At 35.0% G+C, this 7414-nt stretch overlaps 1 pseudogene; it reads left to right on the forward strand.

Moving 5' to 3' along the window:
- The first annotated feature begins 5797 nt into the window (after positions 1 to 5797).
- LOC124887800 lies at positions 5798 to 7185 on the forward strand (annotated as a pseudogene).
- The last annotated feature ends 229 nt before the right edge of the window (positions 7186 to 7414 follow it).

Below are 7414 nucleotides of genomic sequence, written 5' to 3' on the forward strand. Positions count from 1 at the left end.
GGTTGATTCCCTCATCAGGTGGGGATACAACCACCCAAAGATTAGCTAGTGGGTGAACGTTAGCATGAACTCAAGATACGGATAAAATTATCCCATTTAAGAAAACTAAGTAAAACCAACCTTATGCACACAAACCATATATATATGTATAACTATGTCAGGAAAAGGAATCGGGTTTAGCATGCATTTAAAACCTTTAATCTGGGTATGTGAAGCTTAGCCATACTAAAGCTACCCATGGGCTATATGGGTCTTATGTAACCCCCTGAGTGGGCCTCGATGCATGTAACCATATGAACCGGAGATGCCATAAGAGTTGGGGATTCCCACGTAACCTCCACTCTCCATGATACATACATACAGTGTACCTAGAGGATTCTCATGTCTCTCATAAGAATCATATAAGGTCGCCATGACCTACCCCTCATGTTAGAAAATATGATTTTCTGGTGTTCATCCATTAGACTCCCACTTTCATGGTTAGCTTTCACACCCCACCATTATTGCTCAATTAAAACCAATTTCCAACCGAACTATTACTCCATTGTTATTAACTAAGGCTATTAGTAGTGGTATCATCATACCATCTATAGCTTGAAAGTATTATCCTTAGCCAAACCTTTTAGTGGTCAAGAGATTCTCATGTACCCATAGACTCTATTATCCAAATAACTTAGGGGATTCCCATGTACCCTATAAGTATTCATTACTATATTAACTTGGGGGATTCCCTTGTACCCCACACGTATGTCTATTAAGACAAATTATTCAAAAACTATTTTAACTATTCATATTATTTAGGGTTCCATTACCAAGTTTAAACCATGCAAAAGTTCCACTGAAAAATCCATATTATGGTGAAAACATTGTTATGGACATTTAATCAAACACATTGGGGGCATAGTATTTCCAAAACCAAAGACAATTACCAAACAACTATTCCCATACAACCAATTATCCAAAACCACCATTAATGCATATAAAAGCATAATTAAAACATGGCAAAACCATAACCAAGCATTTATAACCAAAAACCACAAATCATATTTGAAAACCCAAAATCATACAATATTCAAATCATGAAAATATTGTATAAAATCCATGAATTTAGTTGGAACTAATAATGAGGGAAGAGAATATGCCTTAAACTAAGAAAATGATAGAGAGAAATCACTAAGACAAGCCCCAATTTACTCCTTAAGATAAAACCCTAGCTTTCTTTACCAAAGAACTCTAAAGAGAATTTAAGAGTGTTTTATAAGTGTTTAAGAATACAATAAAAGGGGAAATAACCTCTCAAGTGCAATATAAGTCGTGGGACCTTATTAGGATAAAGTGGGAAAATGTCCATATTGCCCTCACTTAAACTGCACTTAATTTTTGTCATAAGGTATGACTAACCCTTACGAGTTGTAACCATCCTATATGAGTGGTACTCACTTAAACTCCACTTAATTTCCAACATAAGGTATGACTGACCCTTACGAGTTGTAAATATCCTATATGAGTGGTACCCACCTCTCATACCCTAGGCTTTCTCTCTTGGACCCAACATTGTCCAAGGTATGACACACCTAAACTCACGTCATATCAAAGTTTACGAATAGTACCCATGATCCGTACCCCTACAAAATACAATTTCAGGAGTTTTAAATATTAACCACCATACGAGTCTAAGGTACGACTTGTACCCTGGCTTACGGCTCATGTTGAGCCACTCGTACTTAAATCTAACTTAAGTTACCAAGTCTAAGGTTGAGTGAAGTAACTAAACAACTCTTATACACCAATACGACTCGTACCACCTAAATCATACCCATTCCAGTAATTGAATCCATCCCACTAACCAACATTGGTCAATATACGACTGGACCATACCTTTCGTACCCAAGTGTACAACTCATTCCCCTAAGTTGTATCTTTCCTAGAAACCTAACATCAAGGAAATTGTTTAAGGTCCAAAAACCAGGGTGTTTCACATATTTCATCTAAATAATCTCTAATGAAAATTTTGATAGCGGGATTGAATTAAAAATGTCAAATTTTGAAGGGTAGCATATTTTCTTTGCATTTACAAAATTTTAGATGAATTTTAAGGGTTCGATCAGAGATTTGGTACTTGTCCAAAACTACTGGCGAAGCTTCATCTAGTGCAAGAAAAAAATGGCCTTTGAATTCATAAGGCCTTGGCTACATTCATGAAGGCCAAGATTATCGGTCATCGTATTCGTGAGATTCATGATTGCAAGACCTTTGTCACATTTGTGAAGGCCAATATTATCGGTCATCGTATTCATGAGATTTTCTTTGCATTTATGAAGAGTCTTCTTAAGACTGAACCAGACATTCTCCTTCAAGATTATAATGGGCTATCCAATTCATAAAGTATAAGCCAGGTCTTGGTCATAGTTTGCGATGGGGTCACCACATTTGTGAGTAAGGGACCCATGGAGTATTTAATGTTGATCAACCCAATTTTTCTTTTATTTTTCTAAGTCCCAACCTCATAAATGACCCTAGAGATCTTAGAGAAAGAGAAAATTGATTATTTGGTTTTAGGACTAAGTTAGAGACCTCGTCGTGGTCATTTTCCCATTATTTAATCTGTAAGTTCCCTTTAATTTCTCACTTGATTTTCTTATTCAAATCTAAATCCTTGGTTTACTTTATGGGCTTATTTAGGGTTTGTTTGTGCTCAAATTTCACCCATTTTAGGATAAAGAATCCTTGATCTTGGAGAGACATTTTGATAGTTTTAAAGTTATGATTCCCCAAGCAGGCCCTATATGGAAATTTTGGCTCAATTTTGGACCGAGAGTATTTATATGCAATATGGGTATTGTTATACATGTTTTAACACATAGCTTATTATTTTAATTCTCAAAAGGGAAAAGCTTTGATCTAGGGACTTTATCGAGCTCTCAACATCGTCTAGATAGTATTGGCTTATTTCTCTCAAAGATTTGGATTTATTATGATATTGGTATGGTATTATGCTAGCGACAGGTTAGGTCTTATAGTTTGGTTGTATACTTAGTGACTTTTGGATTATTTAGCCGTTCAGATAATAATTGTAGGTAGAGTTTTGGCTCATTCTTCCTCCTTGGTATCAGGTTGTCATCTCAAGCCTAATTTCAACTTATTTAATATTTAGTGATGGAGCTTTGGAGTCTTAGATTAGTTGGATAGAAAATTACCTTAGTGTGAATTTTAGGATTAGTAGTGAGCCTCGTCAGCCCTGTTTTAGGTCAAATATCTAAGATACCCCCTTGTATACATGGGAGGTCTTCTTTTATCACCTTAGAATTATTATTAACCCTTAGTATAATTAGACACTATTCCAACATTTGGATAACTTGTGACCTTGGACTTCTTTACTAGGCCTGGTTCAAGTCTAGCAAATTATGATTCATATGTGATACTTGGATATGGCGACATGATACTCTAGTTCTAGTTTGTGTCTGGTATTAATGACCCATTTATGACACTATTATGACAACATCGCTCTCTAGTTTTGGTTCAAGTACGACATTATGGGTTAAAGGGAATCTCAGGTGTGGTCTCATTTTTGTTCACTAGAATTTATGATTATCTATACTCCTTTTACTATTTGCGTCCACGGAGCTTATGGGGGCTCAGATTGATTTTCCTTCGTTATTTACACCTTGTGGGCTTATGCGGGCCAGTTAGGTTATAGTTAAACTATTTTATTTTGATTTACGTAATATGCATGATTATCGTTGACCTCCACATTCAGAGTTGTATTTTATATGTCATCTTATTCCTCGACTTTACATTACTTTCTCAGATTTTACTATGCTCTTATTATGATTTATCTCAGTGAGTCGATGATGCCTACTGAGTACTTTTTTTTTATACTCATGCTACACTTCTACATCTTTTTCTGTTGTAGATATAAGTATGAGTCACCGCCATTGGCATTCTATCTAGCTTGCTTTTGGGATTCAAAGATAGAGTGAGTTTTTAAAACCAAAGTTAATTCTCTCTCCTTTTATTTTTGGACAGTCCTTACTTTAGACACTACCTGTATATTTATACTATCCAGTACTCTTACTTTTGGATTTAGTGGCTCTTATATCGGCCTTACTAGGTCGTGGGTTATTCTTTTAGTCTCTCTCATGCGTTTAATATTTATATTGTTAGACTTAAGTTTCTACTACTTGCACTTCCGTTGAATGCTTATTTTCGGTATTTCTTATACCTTTCAACAATTAGGCCATTACTTTGACTTATGGGCTATGGTTTGGCTTACCTACTGGTGGGTTAAAGTAAGATGTGTATGAGAATGAAATGCAATGCAATATGGATAGGATGAATGTTGAAAAGTCATCGTATGACTTTCTGTAAACACCTACCAAGCCGCAGCTCCCAGGTAGGACCCATGGGGGATTCACAACCCATATACTATATCTCAATCTCAATCTCAACTCACATCTCTGACTCGTTCATCTAGATCATGAGATTGTCTGATTTTTTCCCCTCACAATTTTCAATTATAAAATACCAAAACTAAATACATTTAATTTTACTGAGTATAACCATTGCATTACATATCCCAATGAGAGGTACGCACTGAATAAATGTACACTAAAATAGAACTGTTGATGCTGGAAAACATACTTAAGCATATCAAGATTCTTCTACGTTCAATCAAAAAATCTATCACTCAATAGAAGGTTCTTACTATGTCCTAACATTTCAGTCCGTCTTGGCACCGACGTCACCATCTTGACATATCTTTGCCAAGCCAAAGTCTAATATCTTTGGATTCATTTCCTTATCTAGAAGAATATTGTTAGTTTTTAGGTCTCTGTGAATTATTCTTAATTGAGAATCTTGATGTATATACATAAGACCCTCAGTTATGCCACTGGTAACATGAAATTATTTAGGCCAGTCTAATACCTTATTTTTATTTCATCAGTCAAAATTTTGTTGAGTAATTAACACCCTAAGATATAGCAGAATGTAATATTAAAGCCTATGGAGTCGGTCATTTTGTTGCCTTACTGGAAAAATAAAACGATAAGTTTGGGCTACCAATGTTATTACTAGGTTCTTATTCAACTGAGCTCTAGTTCTCTTCCTACATGTTTTCTCCCAACTTTATGTGACATCTAAAACTGGAAGAAGATTAGGAAAGTACTATAGGCATCATTTCACTATAATTCAAAATATTGGATGAGAGTAGCGCCAAAGAATAAATGAATCAAGACTCCAATTTGGCAAGTACTCAAAAATCAACATTCTTTTCTTCCTCGTCACTGCATCAGCTAAGAATCCTCACGAGATTCCTAAGATGAAGTTTTGAAATATATAGGGCTCAGTTGTTGAACTAAATTTCTCCTAGTTTGGATGTTCTGGATATCCGCTTGATAGTTATTTCCTATCCTTCAAGAATGTCGTAAACACTACAATTTCTGCATGTTAATATTTTCATTATCAGTTACATTCCAATTAGAAAATGTCAATTATTTATGTTCTACCATATTGTTGATTCTTCGTATTTCGCTCATAGTCCAATTAAAATGTGATGATCAGTTATGAGACATTTTCCCCATTTTGAGGGGGAACAAGAGTAGTCATTGTGTAAAAGATAAATAAATTATATGGATTTAACGACTCTCTCCTCTTAAAAAAACTATATTCACATCACATAATCTAACAATTCCACCCAAAGGGTAATATGTTACTCCTTTGGTACGTTGTTGTGAATTTTAAATATTCTTGGTTGAGTCGCAAGAGATATTACACAACAATCACTGAAAAGCAAAAGATGGTTCTACTAGTTTTTGCACCTGAAGAACAGTCCCCTTGCCCCCACTGTTCTTCCTTAGATATTGTATGTCTCTTTTGGTTTCACACAGTAAAGCTTTATTTCATGGTGTCTTTCATCATTTAACTTCTATACTGAATCTAAAGATGAAGCTTTATTATACAGAACCAGGAAGCTTTTTCTTGCGGACCAACTATACCTTGTAAGCATGTCCAAAGCCCCCCTACATCTTTTTGTTAATTGAAAAGGTATTGATAGTCATCACTATGGTTGGTAAGTCAAACACTGGTATCTCAAATTCTTCAACATAATTTCCACTATAATCCATTTTTTAGTTGCCATAGCGATGCCATCTATTTGCCAAAAGCAAATGAAGTGAATTTTGTTTAAACCGTGAATCCCGGACTAATATAGAAGTTTTTCTCACTATTATTTAAATTTCTATTCCTCTATTTTGCTCAGAAGTCCGGATGAAAAAGTATTTATCTAGCTTCTCTATTTTTTTGGGCTCTAAAGCCTTTTTCCTTCTTTATAGTATATCAACATGATAAGGATTACCAAAATCACACCAACTGACAACAGAAGACTCCAGAAAAAGTACTTTTCCTTTCTTTTTATCCTATTTCTCCAAATCGTCTACAATTATAAGCTTTGATTTATCTCGATTATCCAGAAGAATTGATCGAAACGGAATAATATGGTGACGTGGATGAATTTGAAGTTATTGCTCCATCAGTTTTGTCGTTATTGTCGATGAAAGATACAAAGATAAAACTATATGCTCAAAAGTCCTTCAGGTAATTCCTGATAAAAATGGGTTCCCTCATTGGTTTTAGAGTTGTCCATTTTGAATCGATCTTTTCATATACTCTACTAGAGATGACGAAAATGCAGATGAAGAGACAAAAGATGGTAGGTTATGGCAAGAGCTCAAGAATAGAATATGCCTCAATAGGATTATTGTGATTACCAAAATTAAATAAGTTGCTAATCTCTCAAGTTGGAGTCTCCTTGTCGAGCAAAGACACCAGCCAACAGATTAGGACTTTCGACTTTATTTCAGTTCAATTCTTCTTGCCAAGGTTCTTTCTTGTTAAGTTTTGTACTGAATTGTTCTTCTGAAGTTTAGAGTGATCTATATAGAAGAGGGAGGTCTACCAATAACTATCAAACTGATAGAACTAAGCGTACAATTAGGAGACATGGAGGTGCGCATCTAACTGGTAATAGTTTTCTTGTTCTTAAGGAAGAGCTACAAACGGAGAAAGATTTACAATGAGGTGACATATCAAAGGTGCAGAGTGCGCTAAGGGAAGGAAAAATGGTAAATGAGAGTTGGTTAGATAGACTTTACATATTTAGGAGGCATTAGCTGGAGTTCCAGATAGTCAGAAGAAATTAGATAGAAAGAAAGGAAAAAGTACTTTCTAGAGTTTTCATTGTCAGTTGGTGTGATTTGGTAATCCTCATCATTTTGATCTACTATAGAAGAAGCAAGAAGGTTTTAGAACTCAAAAGGACAGTCAAGCTAGATACATCCCTTTTATGTCCTAACGTTTGAGCAAAATAGAGGAATAAAAATTTAAATAATAGTGAAAAAAACTTTCATTGTTTTTC

Source organism: Capsicum annuum, chromosome 10, assembly GCF_002878395.1.
Source record: "Capsicum annuum cultivar UCD-10X-F1 chromosome 10, UCD10Xv1.1, whole genome shotgun sequence".
Classification (NCBI taxonomy): domain Eukaryota; kingdom Viridiplantae; phylum Streptophyta; class Magnoliopsida; order Solanales; family Solanaceae; genus Capsicum; species Capsicum annuum.